General features: G+C 34.9%; 1 protein-coding gene and 1 long non-coding RNA gene across 2 annotated transcripts in view; one reads left to right on the plus strand and one right to left on the minus strand.

Annotated features, from left to right (window-relative positions):
- LOC136276483 (uncharacterized) overlaps window positions 1-1,242 on the minus strand; it is a 45,217-nt gene extending 43,975 nt beyond the window's left edge. Inside the window, exon 1 of the long non-coding RNA XR_010714944.1 lies at window positions 1,132-1,242. This is a non-coding gene — a long non-coding RNA (uncharacterized lncRNA). The remainder of the gene's footprint in view (window positions 1-1,131) is intronic.
- The window catches only part of LOC105333533 (D-beta-hydroxybutyrate dehydrogenase), a 359,470-nt gene that overhangs the window by 128,936 nt on the left and 205,174 nt on the right, over window positions 1-25,360 (plus strand). The window lies entirely within an intron of this gene.

Below are 25,360 nucleotides of genomic sequence, written 5' to 3' on the forward strand. Positions count from 1 at the left end.
ACTACCTGATGATGCTTCCACACAAGTTTCAGCTTTCCTGGTCTTCTGGTTCGTGAAAAGAAGATTTTTGATAATTTCTCGAAAATTTTAATAAATTCCTAATTATCTCCCTTTGCAAACAGGCGACACAGGATTAATGACCATCTTTAAGTTCTCCTTAAAGAAAGCTTAAAGGCGATCTTTAAGCTATATGTGTTGCTTAAAGAAAGCGTAAAGATGGCTTAAAGACTATATTTAAGCCACCTTTAAGGACAACTTATAGGTCCTTAATGTCCAAACTTCTTTAAGCCACCTTTAAGCTACCTTTAAGCCACCTTTAAGCCATTAATAAAAAAATAATTCCATATTGTGCTTTATTTACCAACCGACAGACAAAATGTGATCAGGATAGCTCACTTAAACTTTCAGCTCAAGTGAGCTAATTAGGCAATTCGTTTCTTAAATGCGCGTTTCTGGTTTTGATATATAAAACGCCTGTTTAGCACGACCTCTCGTGAGAGTTCTAGAACGGGGTAACCAAGACCTGGAATTCAAAAAAATAATTAAACGGTATGGCGAGAAGCGTAGGACGAGTTCATCATTTATCGCGGAAAGATACACATACCATGGGTCGGACTTCTTTGCTTTAATTAATGCAAAAAAATCAATTAATAAAATGGAATAAATTGATGCGATTACAGTTTTGATAGAAATAACTTTTTAAAACGCGGTTTGACTAATTAGCGTCATACCGGAAGGAGTAGGGCGAGTTAACTAGATACTCTGAATCTGTATATGCAAATACATGCAAATATTCATACACTAGCGGTTTTTTTAAAATTAATAATAAAAAAATATGGTAACTATTAATTTCAGAGAAAAGCACAAGGTTATGTTTTTCTTTGTTAATGTCAGTTAGAGGCATAATTATCATTACATATATTTAGAAATCCTATAGACGCTAGTGCAAGTTATCCCATTTATCAACATAAATTCATCTATTTTGAAATAAAAAATAGTTTACGATAAAATACAGCCCAGCCCTCTTATTTAGTTTGAAAGACCTATTTGAAAGCTTTTCTTATTTTGTTGTTAATATTCATTTATTTTCATCGTCAATAATTTCATAGAACAATTTTAATATTAAAATACCTCTATGACAGCAATAGTCTTTTGAGATTCATGTGCGATGAATCTGGCATCCGGATATCCACTGACTGTGTCCTTCTTTATATCATAGGACAGCTTAAAAGTATGTCCAGGTCTGCAAAGAACAGTTTTAATGAATACATGGACTCGCATATTGTAAACTGCTATCAACATTTGTCTGAACATAGGTTTTGTTATGCAGTAGCTTGAGATAACAATTTAGTATGGTCTGCTTTAATCCAGATGGTCTTGTTTTGTTCTCGTTACACCGACACAAAGTGTTCTAAGAGTTTGGCGGTCTAGTGTTTCTAGTTATCTTCCGTCTAGATCTTATGCCTCGTTTTCTTCTAGGTTCACCTTTATGGTTATCATCTTTGTAAACATCGAAGACAATAGCCTTGCGCAACCGAAGTGCGCTAGGATAATGGCATTGGCATAGTTATCAAAGGTTTGACATTGGTCGGTTGTTTTGAATTGACTATAATGATTGGCCGTCAATAACAAGTGAGGGAACTGTCGGTACACTGTTTTGCAATACTTGACTAGCTTCCAAAATAGGCATGGACTGAGATTTCACACCAGTATTTAAAAAACATTTTGAGAAAGCAAGGGGGGGGGGGGATTTCTGGTTTCATATTCCAAAAATTCTTGTAAATCACATTGCTCCGACAGGAAATAAAAGTCTAGATAACAGGCTACAGTCATCTTCTAAATTTGCTAACTATGTCTTTGAAGAATCAGCTTTTTGTTTGGAAACTTTACCATTAGAAAAACTGAATCACTGAATTTTTCAAGCATGGCCATTGCACAAGCCCATGAGCAGAACAGTGCAAGTGTAAAAGGTGATGATGGTACGATATTGCTAACTGTCAAAGAATCTAGAGGGTAAGTAACTGGAAACAGTACACTTGGAACTCTTTTCTTCGGTGTATCTAGAAAAAACTGAACTATTGGGTTTTTAGCAAACAAAATCGTATCTGTAACTATAACGACAGAAACTACTATAGTTGTAACAAAGGAAAAAATGTTGTCGGTAACAGAGCTATAGATACAGACTTTGTATCATCTTTAAACCATGAAGAAGATGACATTTGTATGTGCCTACATACAAAACATGCAGCCTTGGGTAGTATCAAATAATCGGATACAGATTGTTGATGTTATTGGTGTGGGTGTTTTTGATGATTTGAAAGTTGATGCGTTATGAGTGAAAGGGCAGGAATTTGCGATCGATACCAATTCATGATAATGTTTGATCAGTGGGTCCAAGATCAAAAGCACTTTAATTCTTTCTTGCATTCACGGATTGTGATACAGAGTCCGTATTTGATGGGACATGTAAAATGACAGCATGGCAGGCTGAAATGTGTTTGAGAGCGTGGCAGAGGTATTCGGATTCTTAAGTTCTCCTTGTGACTGTGTGACAGAACATATAATCAATTTGTACACATCATGTACGTTCGGTCCAGCACTGCCAATAGAGTAAATGACACGCGCCTTGACCTCTTTGCTCGTAAGCAGCGTCCGTACAATAGCATCCCTCGATCCCTCAGAAGCTGCTCTTGTAGAGCATATTAAAAGATATGTATTGCAAGCTCAACATACATTGGGTCAGTCACTATACAAGTGACAAAACTCACCATCCCCTTCCAGATGGGGTTGGGATAAAGATTACGGTTTTCAGATTTCACACTGGACATCCTTACCATCAATGGCGGCTTCATGTTAAGAACTACTGAAATGCTGATGTAATATTAGTTGTTCTGGGGAATGCAAATGTTGCATGTCCGAATTATTTTGCACTGCTCTTTGCAGTGCAACTGCTTAGACGATTAGATCATGTACATTCAAAATTGAGCTGCAGTATCTTTTTAAACGGATGCACAGAGTGTTCATATGAAATTAACATCAAATTATATCATACAACAAATTCTTCTTCATAATTTCACAGAAAATTAAAACATTACCCAGAAATATTTAAAATATCTTGAAAACATCATGAAAAAAGACGCCATTTTGAAATAAGATGCGGCCATCTTAAAAATGACCAGAACTTGAATGGCCAACGATATTTTTTGATCAAGTAATGTTTAGTGAACCTTCATGCAAAATTTGGTGCTTGTCTCCACAAGTGAAATATTCCATCCACTATCTGCTACACTAATAGGGTTGAAAGATGCTTTGTGTTCATATCACAGTTGTAATTAATAATCATTATTATTAAGGTCTTCCGTGTAACGGGAGATATTCTATCATTTGTGCTGAGAAATGTAGAAAAACTATTTTTTTTAAAAAATCTTTTTTCTTTGACGTTAAGTTTGAGGCTTTGTTTTACTCAAATTTATATGATTGCGCCCATGAGAAAAGGGTCCTTATGGCATTTTTTTCACAATTCAAGATTTTTATGGATTTATACTTATATATGTCAGAAGATTAAAGTTATGAAGTTTCATGAAGATCCAATTACTATACATATCTTTATTTGGCATTTAAAATTAAGGATTTTTTTTTTTACCTATGACGTTGTTCACCTTGCGACGTTACGTAATGATTTTATCAACGTCATTTTTATGTAAAGTACTTAGCCCCATTGTTTTATTTGTTATAATTTATGCTTTTGAAGATATCATTATAAAATTCTTATTACATAACTTATTGATAACTTTTAATAATAATGCATATACATGTATATCAATACATAATTATTTTTTTATATAATCCCGGGCGGCTCCGTACACGTGCACATTGAAAATGTAACTGTCACGAAAACTATGAGGTCTTTTAACGCACTATCATTTTTTCCTGAAAAAAATCATATCTTAGTCTAGTAAAGAACTGATTTTATAAACTACATGTGCAATTCAAAGAATGTTTTTAAAATTATTCATTATCAATAACTAAGTACAATGAACATGGCATTTAAATAAATGTTTGGTGCCATTTATGCGCATTGGATTCCTGTGCATGCTTTATGAAAAAAGAAACTAAAGAAATAAAATAGAGTATAAATATTTTTTTAAGCCATATCTCATCAATAATTTTGCGCAAATGTTTGTGAGTAAGTACGCTTTAAGGACCTGATGTATCAAAATTGAATACAAAAAATGCACTGCTAGCATCGCGTTTGGTAATTTTTTAAACTATTTTATGGACTCAAACTTAAATTCATAGTGTTTATTCTATAGACTGACATCTTAGAAAAAAGATTTGGTAAAATATATTATATGTTGACGGATTACTTTTACGCTATAAGCTCTAAACCAAGTAGACCCTGACGAAAAAATCCGTAAAAATCACATTTTGCTACAGTTTTCTGCCTAGATCTGTCAACAATGTTAGATATCATTTAAACATTAATTAATTGACGATTGATTAAATTCAAAATAGCTTCTGTCTCTAAATTTAAACCGGTTTTAGTAAAAGAAAAAGAAAAATTCGGCCGGGGGGGGGGGGGGGGGGCAAAACAAAGAAGATAAAAGCATATCTGAGATCCTGGTTAATCAAAAACTTCGTTTTTCATTTTACTTTAACAGAATCGAGTTTCTCAACATTAGTCATTTCTATCTCTCATAGAATACATATAATGATACACTACCGTTCTAATTGCTTATTTTTGCCATTGTTTACAACAGTGATGTAGAGCAAAATCAATACCGGGTATCAAAAACACTTTGTAAAAGTCGATCCAATATTGTAAATTCCATATTATGACGTAGTGCGATACTCGGACTACTTTAAAGTAATCTTTTCGTAGTTAGTTCTATCGTCGATCCAATGATCTTGTCAGCAAATACAATCTTTCACTGATCGAGCCGCACGCTAACTGATATTGTTTGTACCTATTGCTAGTTTTTAATTAATAACCTAATTGTCTACGGATTCTTCCGTTTTCCCTATGGCGACAAAGAGCACACGGCTCGTGTGACCGGTCAGCAGAGGATATCCATTCCTCAATGGCATCTGACCCTACCTCCTTTTTAGACAGGTCCGTGTTTGCTCTGTTCCTGGTTTGTATTTTCCTTTTGGTCTTTTGATTCTGAACACTGTTAGTTATCACCACATGTCATTCAGAAATAATAAGGGTTGACATCCCACACTATGGGCGCTGTAAAGTGATCAGTATGTCGTTTCTTCACCTCTGTCCACCCAACTTACTCTTCACAAAGAATTTTTTCTGTATTTGGTTCTTTTCAACTTTCAAATGCTTTAATACTTCACTCAAAGAGTGCATTTTTGTAAAGAGTTTGCAGTGACCTTGAAGTCTTTAACGTAAAAGGATGAAGCTTTTAGTAGATTCACTTTAATTTGTGTAAATCTTGTATTCAAATATTGCTTAAATATTCATATTAAAGCAGGGTCACTATTTCGATAAAGTAAAGTACGTTTCAGCAAAAGTCGCAGATTGCTTTTAGTGCATACTTAAATGCATAAGTAGAGAGCAATGGCCATTGAATACAGTACAGGTCAGACCCAAGCAAACACCAGAGAAGACCCAAACTAAACCAATGGTGTACTTTCGGGGTTTATTTCTGGACTGTTTTTTGTAAATGTGCGAATTCTTGGGGTTAACTTTAGGTTTACTTCAAGTTTACTCGGGGTTTACTTTTGGGGTTCACTTTACGAACTGAACAGTAAAGCAGACCAGTCTTTTGTCGTAACCATCTTGCTACCTATAATTTCTGTCCCCTGTTTATTCTTAATACACATGCAGGGTGTATACTATGGTTCTGATAGGGGTTTACTCTCTGTGTCCAATCTAGGCTTACTTTGGATTTTCTCAATAGCAACTCTGGGTCGGAGTGAACCCGGAGTAAACAGAGTAAACCTAGGGTTTAGTTTGAATCCAAGTTCTGCTAGGTTGAATCTGATCGGTTATGTACAACAGTATAAACTGTTGTATGGGTCCTATAATCTTTTGTATTCAAGAACATTTACATTCATTCGATATTTTAATAAGAGAAAGTTATCAAATTAAAGTCATTTACGCAGGCTAATAACGGAACCACCTTCTCTCAAAAAATTAATAATGAAAACATTATTTTTATCAAACCATTCCTTATAAAAAAAATGTCCTTCCAACTAAGATATTTTTGTTAAAGAAATTAGTAGTTCCAATGCTATACCGCTATTTCTTTCTAGCTCTAAAAATAAAATAATCATTATTTTTCTTTTCTTAATATATATTCTTTCCCCCACATAGAGCAGTTTGCTTAATATCTAAGTCTAAAAGTGAATGAATATTGATGTTTTTGTGATATGATGTTCTTCATCTAAACCAGTTTCAATTATATAATGAGTTCGTTGATCAAAATCATCTTTAAACCGCCATCTTTAATTTTTTTTAAACACACAACCTTTTTCAATCGGATATGAATAATTCCCATTACAATTGAGTAAAAGTCAAAATCTAAATCTTTGAAAATTAGAGATAAAGGAGCAAAGCAAAGATTTGGTTTAGAGTTGGCAGTAAAAGAGTTTTGAAACCGTTAAACCACTCAATGCTGTAAGATTTCTATTTTTCCAATGTCTCATTGTTTTATTTTTTTTTTTACATTTTGATATTAAATTCACATCAAGGATATTTTCCAGATTTATTTATTTATTTAACATTCTCTAACAAAGGATTTAAAAGTTTTCTTGCCCACTCTAGAGCTGAACATATATTATCATCACAATGTGTTTGCATCATATCCAAACAATTTGTGCTTTGTTGAGGCAAACACGAAGACCAGATATTGGTACAAAAGGTTTCAAAGTATTACGACTTGATTGTAAAGATTTCTCAATTTTTCAACTACCATCCAATGTCAATGAAGTATCATCAGCAAGCAAAGATATTTTTTCACCATCAATAAAATGAATAACCTTGACATAACTTCTTTTTCGAATTTAATTAGAATTTCAGAACGTATTAAAACAGATATAATGTTAATGGATCACCTTGTAGACATCCACAGCACAAATGAAAAGTGTCTTATATGTTTTCTCCCTGATTCACATCTAATGTCATGTTTGTTATAAAAATGCCAACCCACTTTCTAATTGATCACCAAAATTGAAACATCTAAGTGATTTTTCAATAAAAGACAAATTCTTAAAAGATGTTCTGGTTTTGGTTTCTCGGACACTCTATTGTCCATCGTTTCCATCATTTCTTTTTAACGATGAAGCTTTAAGGTATGTTGATGATCTGGGTATTTCCTCGCATGCAATAAGGCACAAAGGAACATAGGGTCGTACCTATGGTGGCATTTTATGTCATAATGTATCTTTCATTAAGACATTCCAGCCGGATCATATCATTCTTATGGTAGGGGACAATTACGTAAAACTAGTATATGCATCAGAGAAACTTGCATGCAAACTCTTAGCAGTTGTATCAGTTTTGCATAAAAGGTGTAGTGTTTCACAGATTCATGTATGTAAATTACTTCCAAGATTTCGACAGTCATTTGATTATAATAAACTTGTCGATGCAGCCAACTCTTTTATCAAAAAAGACATAACCAATTTGGATTATGCGTCCTTTAGGGAGCATAATAGATTGTTTCCTTAACGAGCATAAGACAAATATTGCGACCATAAATTCTTAGCAGACGGCGTCAATTTAAACAAGCAAGGCAATGTTCATTTGTATCGCGGCTTGCTTGGTCTCATTCTTTCCAGGGCATGCTTTGTTAAATTGGTCGCATTTTGTCATCACCAACACTTCGGAATTTTTCTACAAATTTTAGTATACTTTCACATTTGCAGAGCAATAGATAGGATTAAAAAATGTAAACATTTAAATCTAATAATAACTAGTGGGTATTGTTTTTTTTTTTTACAAAAAAACACATGTCTCCCCTTCTCCCCATGGATTGTATTATGGGGCAAATTTAACGATTGTAAAGAATAATGTCAGCTATATGTTACCCAGACCCATCTTTTTCTTAATTTGACCTTGAGTAAAACATGGTCAAGGTCATATATAAATCAAAAGTACACCTAAGTGTATTATTATTGTTCTTTGTTTAAAGTTTGAACTCCTTTTGTCAAAGTATATTCAGGAGTTGAACAATGAAGTTTTTTCTAATTTGACCTTGAAATAAAAATTTTAAGGTCAAGGTCAAATTTTTTGGTAAGGTTCAACTAGTTATATACCATCTATCCATGATACAAGTTAAAAGTCTGTATGTTAAAGGAGTCTTGTGTTATGGTCAGGACAATGTTTTTTATGAAAAGCTTGACCTTGAAAAACAAAATAGGTCAAGGTCAAAACTTTTGGTGGCGTGCACTCATTCTTAATACCATCTACCTATGTTCTAAGTTTGAAGTCTTAATGTCAAAGGGTATTAAAGTTATGACCCAGACAAAATTTTATTATTTTTTTCTGTTTTCTTAATTTGACCTCGAGTAAAACAAGGTCAAGGTCAAATATTATCCAATAGTACAACTAAGTGTATTATTATTGTTCTCTGTTTAAAGTTTGAACTCCTGTTGTCAAAGTATATTCAGGAGTTGAGCAATGAAGGTTTTTCTAATATGACCTTGAAATAAAAATTCTAGGTCAAGGTCAAAAATTTTGGTAAGGTTCAACTAGGTTATATACCGTCTATCTATGATACAAGTTTAAAGTCTGTATGTTAAAGGAGTCTTGTGTTATGGTCCGGACAATATTTTTTAAGAAAAGCTTGACCTTAAAGAACAAAATAGGTCAAAGTCAAAACTTTTGGTTACGTGCACTCCTTCTCAATACCATCTACCTATGTTCTAAGTATGAATTCTTAATGTCAAAGGGTATTAAAGTTATGACCCAGACAGAATTTTATAATTTTTTTTCTTAATTTGACCTTGAGTAAAACAAGGTCAAGGTCAATTATTATTCAATAGTACACCTAAGTGTATTATTATTGTTCTCTGTTTAAAGTTTGAAGTCCTTCTGTCAAAGTATATTCAGGAGTTGAACAATGAAGGTTTTCCTAATATGACCTTGAAATAAAAATTCTAGGTCAAGGTCAAAACTTTTGGTAAGGTACAACTAGGTTATATACCATCTATCTATGATACAAGTTTAAAGTCTGTATGTTAAAGGAGTCTTGTGTTATGGTCCAGACAATATTTTTCATAAAAAGCTTGACCTTGAAGAACAAAATAGGTCAAGGTCAAAACTTTTGGTGCCGTGCACTCCTTCTAAATACCATCTACCTATATTCCAAGTTTGAAGTCTTAATGTCAAAGGGTATTTAAGTTACGGCTTGGACAAATTTGGATGAAGAAGAAGAAGAAGAAGAAGAAGAAGAAGAATAAGAAAGTCGACAAAAACAATATGTCTCCCCTTTGAAAGGGGAGACATAATACAATTGAAAAAAAAACCCAAAACAAAACAAAACCAAAAACACTCTGTAAACCACTCATTTTTTTTTCTCTACATGAGGTAATTTTTATGCGTAGCTTCGGATCCTGTTGATCATTCAATAGTTTGTTTTTTGAATTGCTCTTCTTTTTTGAATTTTTTTTTTTGTTTTCACGAAACGAGACCGTATTTTGGTCTTTTAAATGAAGCCGTCTGGGTTCTCTTAACGAGATTGCATTAGTCCTCTTAACAAGGATGTTTTTGGTTCTCTTAACGAGGCCGTTTGGGTCCTCTAAATGCGACTGCATTGGTCCTCTTAACGAAGGAGTTTAATTTCTCTTAACGAAGCCGTTTAGATTCTCTTGACAAGGCCGTTTGGGTTCTTTTAACGAGACCGCTTTGGTCCTCTAAACGAGGCCTTTTTTTGTTCTCTTCACGAGACCGTATTTGGTCCTCTTAACGAGGCGGTTTTTGTTCTCTTATCGAGACTGCAACAGTTGTTGCGTTCATTCATACAAAAACATTCTATCTTTTCTTGTAATAGTTACGTTGCACTTATGCTGTATGATTTAAGCCATATTTGTGCAATTAATTTAGCCAACAAAATCCATAAGTATCACCTTCTTTAAAAGGCGTTCTTAAATACCATTTGTTCATACCAGCACAGCAATTATTTAAATAGTGTTCACAATGGCACCTAAGTGGAAATCTACAGATTTGACGAAACGAACATCTTCCAAAAGAGGAAAACTATCTCAGGATAACACATTACCACAATCCAGTTCTCTTCTACCATCTCTCCGGAGATTTTGGAAACCATTACAAAAGAGGTCACGGAAATGTCACCCCAAAGCTGAAGGAGGACATTTCTAATATGTTCAATGCTCTCCAGCCAACCGCCATCACAAGTCAGGGGAGTATTGCATGTGCATCTAGTAATTATTCAAATATCAGTAGGGATAACGCAATTCAGGAAACTATCGAGTCAGCAATTGTTAATCAATCTGATAAAATAACATCAGGTAGGTCCTGTAGTGGTTTTGTTAGTACATTGGTCTCCAATTAACCTAGTGTACCTGATAAATTGAAAACAAAGATATGGTTAAAGCACAACGTGGATTTTGGTAATCTGCTACTTCGGAACAAACAAGGTAAGGAAAACTTTCCATTCATGTATAGAAACCGATGAAGATCGGCATGCTTATAATTCACCAGGTGCAGAGAGAGGACACTGATGGAGAATTGTCTTTTATGAACGACTAGCTTACAGCTTGGAATAGGTATATGGCTATTTATTGCATAAAGCATCCACACAAACAAGCAAAACTCGCAAAGACATCTAAAAGCGGTCAGGGACTTTGCAGATGCAAAAGGTAGCTGGTATAGTTACGATACGGACTTCCGATCATTAACTAATCAAGGCCATGTGCAGTGGGGAGATGTTCATATGGAACTGTACGTAAACGCACGTCATACTCCTTCTTAATCTATCAACACAACCAACCCACACAAAGAATTGAGTAAAACATTCCAGAGGAGCTTGTTTCCAGTTACATTTCAGGTAAGCAGTGCAATACAGGTCTTGATTGTCGTTTGCAGCACAGGTGTTACAACTGTGGTGGCTCACACCTTTTCATCCAGTGCACAAAACAGGTTCAGCGTCCCTTTCGTGTCTTACAAACATTTAAGTATCAGTCACCACAACCAATCAAATTCGCCAATCCGTCTAAGTCACCCCCTCTTACCAAGCAAGTACCCAACACCAATGAAACCAAATAGCCTTGCAGGTTGGCTGTCTGGTTACGACGAAACTGAGACAAACTATTCAAAAAATAGTTTGTCAAATGGTTTTTCATTAGGTTTTGTTGGTGAATGCCCATGGTGTATAATCTCAAAATCTTAAATCAGCTTTTATTTGTCCGGATATAATTGAAGAAAAGATTCTTAAAGAAAGTTAATCGGGAAGAGTGTTAGGTCCATTCCATTATAAATCATTTGTTGACATACAATGCTCCCCATAAGGTTTGGTAGATAAAAAGGTAACAGGTGAATATAGAATGATTCATCATTTATCTTATCCTTGAAACAAATCAGTTAATGATGGAATTCCACGCGAGGAATCATTTGTTCCATATTCTTCGGTTGGAGATGCCATCAGTCACATCAGGAACTCGGTATTTCGTGTATTTCTCATGTGTTAGACGATATTATTATTATCTGCAATTGTCCATTTACATGTGTTAGACAGTTGAAGGCATTTTTATCAATGTGTTTTGACATAGGAGTTCCAAAATCACTGGAGTAAACGTGTGGTCCTCTTCGGACTATAATTACTTAGGTTATGAGCTGGGTTCGGGCAAGATGGAGTCTAGGTTGACTCTTGACAAAATAGTAAAGTGCAAAGATAATTTTTTTTTGAAAAAGACACAACATAGCTTGACACTTACACAATTACAGTCACTCATAGGTTTACTCAACTTTGCATGTAATGTTGTTTTCCCAGGCAGAGCATTTCTTAGAAGATTAATAGACCTTACCATTGGTATCATAGCAGTTTTTTAAAAAAAACATGACAAAAGAGGTTAATAAGGATTTGAAAGTTTAGGAATGTTTTCTTGATAAATTTAATGGATCCTCTATTTTCCTCCCAGATAAGTGGTCAAGTTCGCATGAGCTTAAGTTGTATACAGATGCTTCGGGTTCTATCGGTTATGCAGCGGTAATCGGTATTCAGTGGTTTTAATGGAAACTGAGATTGTAGTTGGCAATATAAAAATATTGCAGTCTAAGAACTTTACCCAATAGTTATGGCATTAAAAGTGTGGGGGAAATTGTTGACTTACAAATGTATATTATTTAATACTACTAATCAGGCATTGGTGCATGTTATAAACAAACAAACATGTACGGATAGAGATAGCATGTCTCTGGTTCGCCAGCTCCTTGTTAATTGTCTTGAATTTAATATAAATTTTAAAGCAAAACATTGAACATCAAAAGAAAATACCGGTATACTATGTGACTTGCTTTCTCGTTCCAATCGTACATCAAACTTACAATTAGCACATTGGGCCGACACACAACCACTCGAGATTCCCAGTATTCCGCTCTTTCTAAGTTGACCCTGGTTGTGTACAAACTCCTTGACTCCAGTTTGACTGCGTCACATCATCATCATACACTTACGCATGGTCGTCGTTTAGGAAAGTACAGTTTACGAACGGATATCCCCGTCCAACAACACTTCTCAATGTTGCTTTCCTTTTCTCACAAGACTGCCCACCGTCGACGATATCATCTTATGTTTCGGCCATCAGTCACGTCCATAAACTCAACGGCCTCCAAAATCCATGCTTATCATTTGTTGTACGGAAAGTATTAACAGGAGCTCGTAAGCTGAAACCGACAACTTATGTGGGAATACCAATAACTGGGGCCATCTTGCACAAACACCTTGATTCTTTACAACATACTAAATCCAATCTATATGAAACAATTCTATTTCGAGCAATGTTTTTGTTAGCCTTTCATTTGTTTTTTAGAATCAGCGAAATTAAGTCCAATTTAACCATCCCAAATAAAAATCTGCTACATTTTAACCACATTTCTATCGTAAATGACACAATATTTATTAAATTTGTTTCATATAAGCATAGTCCGGGTAAATTTTTTTTCTAACAATACATGGGGCTAAGGATTCAGATTATTGCCCAGTGCAGTGCCTTGAAAATTATATTAATCAAAGAGGAGTGCAAGATGGTCCTTTATTTTGCTACGTACCATGCACACCTGTGACGAGGATCAAATTTTCGGTGATACTGAATAATTGTTTATCTTTCGCTAATATCCGAAAGGGAAAAATTTCCTAGACATTTTTAGCTCACCTGAGCCAAAGGCTCAAGTGAGCTTTTCTGATCACAATGTGTACGTTGTCTGTCGTTGTCAACTTTTCACATTTTCATCTTCTTCTCAAGAACCACTGGGCAGATTTCAACCAAATTTGGCACAAAGCACCACCAGGTGAAGGGGATTCAAGTTTGTTCAAATGAAGGGCCACGCCCTTTTTAAAGGGGAGATAATTGAGAATTATTGAAAATTTGTTGATATTTTTCAAAAATCTTCTTCTCAAAAACTATTTGGCCTGAAAAGCTAAAACTTGTGTGGAGGCATCTTCAGGTATTGTAGATTCAAGTTTGTTCAAATCATGGTCCCCGGGGGTAGGGAGGGGCCACAAGAAGGAGATCAAGTTTTACATAGGAATATATAGAGAAAATCTTTAAAAATCTTCTCAAAAACTATTGGGCCAGGAAAGCTCAAATTAAAATGGAAGCATCCACAGGTAGTGTAAATTAAAATTTGTCTAAATCATGGTCCCCGGGGGTAGGGTGGGGCCACAATTTGGGGATCAATTTTTACATAGGAATATATAGAGAAAATCTTTAAAAATCTTCTTCTAAAAAACTATTAGGCCAGGAAAGCTCAAATTTGAGTGGAAGCATCCTCAGATAGTGTAAATTCAAGTTCGTTCAAATCATGGCTCCGGGGGGTAGGGTGGGGTCACAATAGGATGATGAATTTTTACATAGGAATATATAGAGAAAATCTTAAAAAATCTTCTTCTCAAAAACTACTGGGCCAGAAAAGCTCAAATTATAATGGAATCATCTTCAGGTAGTGAAGATTCAAGCTCATTAAAATCATGGTCCCCGGGGGTAGGGTGGGGCCACAATGGGGGGGGGGGTCAAGTTTTACATAGGAATATATAGAGAAAATCTTCTTCTCAAAAACAATTAGGCCAGAAAAGATCAAATTATAATGGAAGCATCCTCAGGTAGTGTAGATTCAAGTTTGTTCAATTTATAGTCCCTGGGGGTAGGGCGGGGCCACAATGGGGAGATCAAGTTTTACATAGGAATATATATTAATCAAAGTACTGAAGAACTGATGGGAGTTGATTTTGTCGATGTTTATTTTATTTTAAAATCAATGATATGTTATTTTGCATGACAGGTACATGTATTTTCTAATTTGAATTACGCACATTTTTATAATATGAATTTTTGCACTTTTTCGACAAGAATGTCGAGAAACCCTCATGTGAATAATGTTAAATTATTTTAAAGATGAAATTAATTCAATCAAACTATGTATCAGTGATAAAAATATTTCTCGAAAATTGTATGGATCCAGTCTCATTCAACCAAACGCTCGGCTGACACCGAAAATCTCCGACAAGGATTTACGGAGACAGCCGAGCGTCGAGTTGACCGAGACTATATTGAACTCTGGCGTAGGAATACATACGACTACAAAACATATTTAAACTGTTCGTACCATTTAAAATCTGACTATTTTCAAGGTTTTTATAAATAATTTTCCTTAAAAACAATGCTTTAGCATACATTACATCGAATTCATAAATTATTTTCAAGAACTAAGTCTTGTTAGCAGCAATGATTTGTGCTGTGGTCCAAACACAGTTTCACCTTCGGTTTGTCTGAGTAACTGCACAGGAGAGTTGATTGAAATCAACTCCAAAAAATCTTCTTCTCAAAAACTATTAGGCCAGAAAGCTCAAATTTTAATGGAAGCATCCTCAGGTAGGGTATATTTAAATTTGTTCAAATCATGGTCCCTGGGGGTAGGGTGGGGCCACAATTGGGGGATCAAGTTTTACATAGGAATATATAGAGAAAATCTTTAAAAATCATCTTCTCAAAAACTGTTTGACCAAGAAAGCTCAAATTGGCGGGTAACCATCCTCAGATAATGTAGATTCAAGTTTGTTCAAATCATGGTCACTGGGGGTAGGGCGGGGCCACAATGGGGATAAATTTTTATACGTAGAGAAAATCTCTAAAAAATCTTCTCAAAACTATTAGACCAGAAAAGCCCAAATCTGAGTGAAAGCATTTCAAAATCGTATAGATTCAAGTTTGTTAAAATAATAGTCCAGTGGTATGGTGAGGCCACAGTGTGGGGATGAATTTTTACTTAGGAATATATAGAGAAAATCTTTAAAAATCTTCTTTTTAAAGACCATTTGGCCAGAAAAGCTTTAACTTGTGAAGAGGCATCCTCGGGTAGTGTAAATTCAAAATCACAGTCCCCAGTGGTAGGGCGGGGCCGTGATGGCGGTTTGAATTTTTACATATATCGAGAAAATCTTTAAAAATATTCTGGGAAAGAATTTTCGGTTCAAAACTCAGTACTTAGTGTGAAAGCACAAGTTATGCAGATATAAGTTTGATGAAACCATGATACCCTAGAGAAAAGTGGGGCAACAAAATGGGGGGGGGGGGTGGTATATAGGAAAAGAGAAAAATCATCTTACAGGTACAACAACAAAAGGGGCCTGGTATTAACCAAAAGAAAGAGGTGGATAAAAATTGGTAGATTTTCAATTTTTTTAGCAAGATCTACTGTACTTAGTTGTCAAGATATTTTGATACTGTAATGCTTATTTGATCAGAATCAAGGCAATTGTTGCTCAGGTGAGCGATGTGGCCCCTGGGCCTCTTGTTTTCGAATTGGCATGGCTTCTCACTGCGAAATGAGCAACGGTAAAATTAGACTTCTGGGAATTGGAAATTAGATGCCTTAAAATCGTTCATCAGACCGGTTGATTCGTGTAATTAGATGCAATTACCCAGTCTAGTCAACACTGTGTTTACTTTGTTTACGCTGTATCCAGAGCATATGTTTATATCCGTCGACATTATTGTATGGCTAATGTTTATCCCTCCAGTTATATTGTTGTACTTTATTATTTTGTTGCATTGAATATATGTTTATTTCACTGTATCTTTAGCTAGGTTAATGGTAATTAATTTGTATTTCTAATATTGAAATAGCCCAGGGTATATGTGTATCCCATTAGCTATGAGGTAATAGCTCTTTCCCACCAGTATGTCTTTTCTCCTTTTATTTTTCCTTTGGGTCTGAACTTAATTAATACATTTAATCAAGTCCATGGCGTTTTCAGACCACAAGGAATTTGTTTGACGACATCACGTATCCAATTTTCAATTTCACTTTGTCAATACGGCCAATTCATAAAACTCATATTTGTATATGATACGTAAATACTATTCGGAAATTAATTATAATTACATCACATTAAGATCAAATGCAGAATAGTGACATAATTCTATCAAATTTCAAAATTAGTATCACGAAATATTATTTTATATAATTTTAAGCAATGTGTTACAATGTTATGAAACAATTAAAGTCAGAGAATTAAAGTAGAGAGTGCTCTGTTTGGTCACGTAATGTTGGTGTCATTATTTGACCAATGAAACTAAACGCGTGAATTCGAGCGACTATCTTTGTTTAGAAAGACGCGCTAATTCACTTTCTTTCAGGACGCCGCATGGCTTACATCTTGGATTCATGATTCCGTTCCTTCGGATCAATGTATTTTATTGTAGATGTACATACCACAAGAAATCTGTTTGGCGATATTACGTAACCAATTTTCGATTTCAGTTTCCTAATACAGCCCATAAATAAAATGCATATCTGTATATGATTATAAGTTACCATCCGGAAATAAATTATAATTACATCATTTTAAATCAAATGCAGAATTGCGCAATACATATGTACATATGTAATTCAATCAAATTTCAATTGTAGTATTACGTAATAATATGTAAACGGTGTGACTGTTGGACCGAGCGCAGATTTAACACAGTGCAGTTTGATTTTTGTATAATAAAATCTATTTAAAACGCACAAAGTAGGATCCGCCTGCATGGTTGCCTACTCAAATCATTCCTCAAAGTTCAAATAAACGTCGCGTGTTCAGTCTACATTATGACGTCATATTTCAGACGTAAAACGTAAAATGAAGTTTTGTCTTCGGAAATAGCCGAAGAGAGTTACGTGATTTCGATTTTTTTTTATATTTCTTCTTTCATTGTTTATCAATTTAATTCATATAAATTCCACGGTAAAAAATGAATACTTAATTAAGTATCTAAAAGATCAGTTCCTTGACGTGAATGTTTTTATTTTTCATCTGATAATTTGATAAGATATACATAGAACTAGTCGTGTTTCTTAATTGAAGCACTATTGAAACTTATCTGGTGTCCTTTTTTATTACTTTTCATTCAAATTTCCTTCTATTGAAACACCGGAGTATTTTAATCGAGTTTAGGGGCAATAAACATCGATAAGTACCAGTCAAGCAATGATCGAACTAACTTTTTAAAGACAAAATGGCTGCCAATATGGCGGCGCCCAGGGCTGGAAGAATTTTTTTTTGGCACTTTCATTTTTAACTGATTTTCTTATATATACGTGTTACCATTAATCCTCGCTTCGCGAGGCGGGCTTCGCCCGCCTCTCGCTGCGCTCGGTATTATTTTATATAATTTTACGCAATGTGTTACAATGCTATGTAACAATTAAAGTCACGCTGGTGGCAAAGAGCAACATATACCATGTATTGCTTAGTTTATATACATTGTATTTTGTATTGAAAGATGGAGTTAATGGTCGTACGTCAAGTAAACTAAACAAGTTATAGCCCCTTCATACGGAAATTAATTATAGATAAAAAGACATATATATATTTCCAAAATGAATTTTAAAAAATAGAATAAAAAAACAACTCTGGTGTGAAAAACCAGATCCTTCTGATTGATTTGATTTGAAAGGATATTTATATGGACATTTATTTATAACATTGTCATTGTGTTTTTAAACCGCTAAGCATAGCTGCAGCGCTTTTTTGTCGCCAGATTTCTAAACCTATTTCCACTTTCGTTTTTGCGTTTCCTATATATCGCCACCTACTGGCGGATGCTGGAGAAGTCGTATCATGGGGAAGTCGTACTCTGGAAAAATCACAACTATGCAGTAGAGAGATCTTAATTATCTTCAAGTTATCATGCATGCAGATGCATTTGTTCTACCAGTATTAAATTAACAATAAGTTTCATTTAAAATGTCATTATTATATATCAGAAACATTGGTGGATCAAGGGGGGATTCCGGGTGTCGGACCGCCCCCCCCCCCCCCTTTTTTCTCTGGGTCATATGAATTTTTTTGAAAACGTATAATGTCTATTTAAAGGCGTGTTTTTCCATTTATAATAGAAATACTGTAATTATCTCAAATAAATGCTTTAAAAATTGCTTAATATTTAAAGAATTCCGCACTACGTCCCATAATGTTGTTCTTATATGAAAAACCCTATCGATTTTTATCGAAATAAAGTACATTGTACTCCCCTTCAGAGTCCGGTGTTTATTATACTGAGTAAACATCTGGAAAATTAAATTTTATTAATGATTTAATTTATGTGCAGTATGGACATATTACACAGCAATAAAAACAGTTAGTAACAGTAAATATTGAAAGTGATGTGTAACATTCAACATTGCTATGAATTAAATATAACTATTATTTAAAGTTATCTATAAAGTTATTGTAAAGATATTTAAATGAATTCGAGTATTATGTGATAACTGTACCCATTATATTGGTATATATGAAATGAAACTTTTTGCCAATTTAACATTGCTTGTAAACGTCGAATATATACTAAAAGTTTTCTATCTGAGTTCAATTATTCTAAAAGAACCCATACCCTATTACATGCTATGAGTTTTCTTTAATACGACCTCTGATACGCTGGTAAAAACAGTTCTTTTATCCAATGGCAACTTCTCGGGCCTTTCCGGCAACCTTGTATGTATTGCAGGTGTCACTGCAGTATTAGGGTTTACTATATACTCCTACCATAAATGCGCATCTTCAGATACAAGTTATAAAAAAAAAAAAACTTCTGCGAAAATCCTTTAGATAGTTTTTAAAACAACACTTCTTTTCCAATTTAGTATAAAAACACAGGTACATCCAGCAAGGCACGAGAGTTTGTTTACGTCGAAGTTACACGTGTGCTTGAAAAGCACTAGACCACAAACCAAGAACCTATCACCCGTCTTACCATAAAAAACAACACACATCACAAAAAATGACCTAGCTCGCATTATTACAAAACGTGAATAGTCGAACATCTTGCACACTTATTTCATCTCACAAAAAGGTAGCCCCTGTTGCAGGCGGAAACGGCCCAAATTCGAAGGAGAATTACGGTGAAATATATTGACATCTGCATAGGCGTCCATGACAACATCCTTTTAATAAAACTTGTAAAAAACACGAGACTTTTTACGTCTGATGAGATGTTAGTTAGACTTAATCAACTTCAATGATATACCCTAAAATATACCCCTAGAAGAGACCGTCTAGTTGATGCTTAAATGAAAAGAAGCGACTCCATTTTGATATTCTAACATCAGGTAAATGTTAATACATTAGGGGTCTTTGCATGGTGTATTGTAAAATGGTTTGAATACCAAAGCTTATATTTTGTAGAATAAGTAGCATTCCCTGCAAGGCAGATCTGTAATGCGATTAGTATTATTTTACTTCTGTAAAAACTTTTTGGCTTTTTATTAAGGTCTTCCGTTTCCAACGGAAGACCTTGTACTGATTCTGATGGTTCTTCTTCATTATTATTTTTCTTCTTCTAGACATTTTTAAATCCTCAATAACTTTTTTGTTTGTCATCTGATTTCATTCAAATTGTCACGGTATATTGTAAATTGAATTAGGTTTCTAGAGCACAAAAAAAATTGAAATCGCAACTTCCGGTTTTGAGTTATTCCCCTTTATCTAAAATTTTAGGGGCGTTAGTTTCCAAACAAAGGCTCCATAATGGTCCTTAGCAAATAATTTATAGTTAAAAATCTTAATTATTGACACTTTGAACATTGTCCTCTGATTTTTGGATTTTAGTTTCTTCCAATTATTCCACTCGAATTAATCAATCAAAATCTATGTTTTAAAAATAGCAGAATTTATCTCATGTTTTAGCTTCGTAACTTTTTAGTTTGAAATATTTCCTAAATACATGTTGAACAAAAGTTGTGCATAATGTTAAGGGCTTTCATTTGACACCAATAAAAAAGGGCTGGCCCCTTAAATTAAGGGCCAGTAGCCCTCAACAGATTTTGCTTAATAACTCAAAAACGGTTAGGATTTCGATATTGCTGTCGCTGGAAAAGTTGTTTGTTGGGATCTCATAAAGGTCGTTACAATGTTATTTTGTAAGTGATTTGTGTATTATGAGTGTAAAAAGCTTTACTTGTTAACATGTTCCTGCTTTCATTTGGCAAGTTAACGAAAGTCTTTGCGCGTAAAACTGGCAAAAAGTTACCACAGAAAGTATGATGGCTTATACAGGAGGCTTTCATTCATGAGAAAAAAATTAGAACACATGCTTTTTTTTTTATAGAAGTTAAAGTCATTGTTGTTTAGTTCTTATAGTGCACAATCCTTAAAGACGAGAATCGAAAAATAAAACATTCTTTTTCTTTTCTAGTAAAACACAAAATACTTATTGAAAAAAAATTCCATGCATTACATTTAAGTTATCATAGTGCATGCATTTAAAAATCCACCTTGAATCAGAGATGTGTATTATTACGTAAGCTATCCCTCGCCCACGGCGGTCAGCGGTTATCTAATACACGAGAGTTGCGTCTCTCATATATGAGTTAATTTAGCTGCGAACTGAAGAATTATTTCAGTTTTGATTACACATAAAGGTTTATTCTTCAATTGGATTAAACGATAGGGTGTCAATTAAGAAATCGTTCAGTTAATTAATAAAAGCAATGCCATTCTCAATCTAATGCAATATCAGACATATATATCAATTGCGGGTTTTAAGTAAAAAAAGAATTTCTATTTTATAGAATTAAGTCATTAAATTGCAAACTTTTCAAATCTTCCTAGGTTCTGAGCTGTGCGTGTGTATGTTTTAAACCTTTATGTAATCTATCCTTCGCCCGCGGCCGAGGAAATCATCCACGGCTGCACTACCTAGCGGTAAACGGTTATCTAATACACAAGATTTGCACCCGCACACTTACATGAATATGAACGTGTTTGATTTTTTATAGCCGTTAATACACTGTACACTGTTTTAATTTTATGTTGTAAAAGATTGTTCATCTTGTATTTAGTTAAATTAAACATTGGAGAGTAAATTAAAAAGTCGTTCTGAAAATTAATAAAAGCTATATTACTCCAAATCGGAAATACTCGTGAGACATATTTGAATGTTTGGTTTGTATGTCTTAAATGTTTTAAAAACTGTACAAATAATGTTTTCAATCAACAACAAAAAAAACAACAACACAAATATTAAAACCTTTAAATAATGATCATCCCTCGCACATGGCTCTACATGTACCTTATCACGCGTGCATGTTTGGAATTTTGTACGAACGCAACTATTTTTATTATGTTTTAAACTATTATATTGGTTTCAGATGAACAGATGAATTTATTTTACTCGTACAGTTGATTTAGCATTGATTTATACGACAGCGTACAAGGTAATTTAAAAAATCAAATCAAATTATGATCAAAGTGCCATGTTTGCGGTAGGTGCTGACACGATAAAAAATGCCCGGAATTTAGGCATTCGGTGATTATTTTAAAGAATATTCACACGAGTTTTGAAACAAGTTTTGTTTGGATTCTATCGGTCACATATTCTGTAGTGTTTCTACATGGTCGTTAGTTTCATTGTGAAAACGAACTTATTTCTGTGTTGCCCTCCAACCGCCCCGCTGCAAAGTTTTGTTTTTTTTTAACTCCAGATCTGTCGAAAATCATTTGATAGTGACTTCTTCTTATGTGTAACATTTTCTCCTGAGCGTGTTTCTCTTTCCCACCCGTTTTTTTATTCGGTCAGTCTTTGTAAATTTCAACTTTTTTTATTGCGTAAATTCAATCGCCACGTGCTACCGAAAATCTTGTGTCACATTGAACAGCACAAACAGCTCAGAACATATATAGCCCCAGCTTATTTATGGCTGCAGATCATCAATTGTTATGTAATTAATCAAAAGTTCGAAGGGTGCTTTCTTCAAAGTTGTCAATTATCAAACAACAAGACTTTCATTTTCACATTAAAGGTGCGAGATCGTAATCTGAGAACGTGGCTATAATAAATTAACATGTCGAACACGCTAAACTTCTATTATATATAGTTATGAACAGAATAATATTATATATTATAATTAAAAGTTTTAAGTCAAATGTAATTTTTCTTGGGATAAGATGTTATGAAATACGACTACATTATGCTATGCAGGTGGTCGCCATAGAAATCATCAAAGTATTGCAAGTTAGGACAGATTAGTTTACTTGACTTACAGACTATAATATAGCGACATATCTGCCTCCAAAAAATATATGCGCTTCTCAAAGTTACACTTCAGTGAGATGGACATGTGTTCTTGGGGATTTTCTTTATTGCTAATTATATGAAAATTGATTTTAAAAAAAAGTTTTATTGAAGTTGTGCGGTATGAGGATGTCATGCAACTTAATTTACTTACAAGGTTAGCTACAGCCAATGGAATACTAATTTTAGGTCAAAAATGATTACCCAATCTATTAAAATACAAGATAAATAGAGAAAGCAAATATTGCTTGTGACATGTACGTAGTTTTTTGATATATCTTTATGATAAAGCAGAGAAAAGCAAAAAAATTAAAAACTAAAAAAAAAACTTTCATTCCAGGTCTAAAAAACAAATCATAATTAAATTAATATACATATTGTGACAATTAAAGGTCGGGCTCGGAAGAGTCGGGCTCGGAATGTTTCAAGCTATTACGTAAACCGGACTTTATTCTTTTGTATAATGATAGCTCCCGAGGGTAGTTCGGGTGCGTATTAGTATATAAGGCGCTGCTTAGCTGATAGTCGACAGTTTGCAGTTGAAACTCCAAGTGGGAAGATCGAAGCAGAAGTGGTGAGGTTATAAAGTTACCCTGGTATTAGGTATACGGTGGCTAGTATACTGGTTAATAGGGGAATTGTATTTAATTAAATTAATTAGATTACTTCCACAAAATCTATTGAGATCTATCTGTGTACAGGACAGATGTCTGGATAGGGACACATCCGAGACCCGTACTCGCGTAGGACAGGTGCCTACGGATACATACCTGCCCGGACACATACCCAGTCGCCCAAATTACATTTATTTGCCTTATAAATTAAGGATAGATAATCCTAAGACTAAATATATGTATATACTGACTCGTGCTTGTTAACAAATCATTTTCTTAAATCATTGTCCTGATTACGGATCTATCCAAATCTACGGACCCAAACACGTTACATAAATTGGTGGCAGCTGCGGGATTTGGGTTAGATCTAATTGATTAGTTTATTATATGCTTCTTTCACAATGTCTGGTCTACGGGCTGACATTACATACATAGAACGTCAAATAGAAAATCTCAGTAGAGAGATAGATGAGTCCATGCAATTGTTAGGTTTGCAGGAAAATGTATCCGGCACCTCGATTCCAAGACGAGTAACACGGACGAGTACACCGTTTAGAGGGAGACCGGATAGGGCACTTGGTAATGTAAGCCACAGGGATGTAAGCGGAAGACAGAACTCTGCACAGAGCACAAGGATAGATGCAAACGGCCAAAATCAGACGAGAGCAAAATCAAGGAATTTTGTTAAACCTGCTACTTATGACGGTTCAGGCATGTGGAATGACTATTTATCTCATTTTGAGTCTGTGTGTCTCTGAAATGAATGGACTGAGACGGAGAAGGGGTTGTATTTAGCTTCGTCTCTTAGAGGGTTAGCTCAAGGTGTGCTGGGTAATCAGCCAAGGGATGAGAGGCAAAACTATGCAAAACTTGTCAAGGCTTTGCAGGATAGGTTTGCGCCATTAAACCAGACAGAGCTATATCGGACTCAGCTTAGAGAAAGGAGACAGAGACCATCAGAGAGCTTACCGGAGATGGGTCAGGAGATAAGGAGGCTGGTGAACCTAGCCTATCCTACAGCTCCGGACGACGTTCGTGAGATCCTGGCCACAGAACAGTTTTTAGATGGACTGCATAACGCGGAGATGCGTCTGAAGATAAAGCAGGCCAGACCTAACAGTCTAAATGACGCTATACAGAGAGCCGTTGAGCTTGAAGCGTTTTACAGAGCTGAGAGCCGTCGCACTGAGAGTGTGAGAAGCATGGATCAAGAGGATGGGTCTGGTCATGGTTCAAAGATAGATAAATTCATAGAGACGATGGAGAAAAATATGCAATATCTTCAAAAGGAAATGAAGGATATAAAACAATGGAAGTTTCAAATGCAAAAGAAGGGACGTGATACAGGGCATACCAAAGACGAAACCAGGAATACTTATGCAAATACTACAAGAAAGTGTTACAGGTGCGGATCTGACAAGCATTTGAAAAGAGATTGTCCCTCGAACTCGTCTAACCAGGCCCATCAGCCAGACCATAGCGTTAAGAAGATGAGTATGACAGAGCATAAGCCATGTGATCGGGCTCAAGGCAATGCATATAAGACAGAGGAAGAACACTCAAGAACCATCCACTCTATCAAGGAGTCGGGAGTCTATGTCACTGCCAAAATAAATGAGATGGATGTATACTTACTCATTGATACAGGTGCCACCGTTTCCTTGCTATCAAAGGTATGCTATGGGAACATACAAGGAAATGACACTTGGCGCTTGGGAAAGGTTGACAGAGATGTACTGTCTGCCAACGGATCATTGGTAGGGATATACGGTAAAACATCTATCAGCCTTGCGCTGAATGGAACATCTATACTACAGGAAATGATTGTGGCTGATATATCTGTGGATGGAATCCTTGGTTTGGATTTTCTTGTGAAGCATAAGGCTATTATAAACATGCGTACACACAAAGTTGCTATATCGGGCATAGAACACCTTAATCAGTTAGAAGGCACGGCACAGGAATACAAGATTGCACGGATAAACAGGGTTGTCATACCC

This window comes from Magallana gigas, chromosome 1 (genome assembly GCF_963853765.1).
Source record: "Magallana gigas chromosome 1, xbMagGiga1.1, whole genome shotgun sequence".
Lineage (NCBI taxonomy): Eukaryota > Metazoa > Mollusca > Bivalvia > Ostreida > Ostreidae > Magallana > Magallana gigas.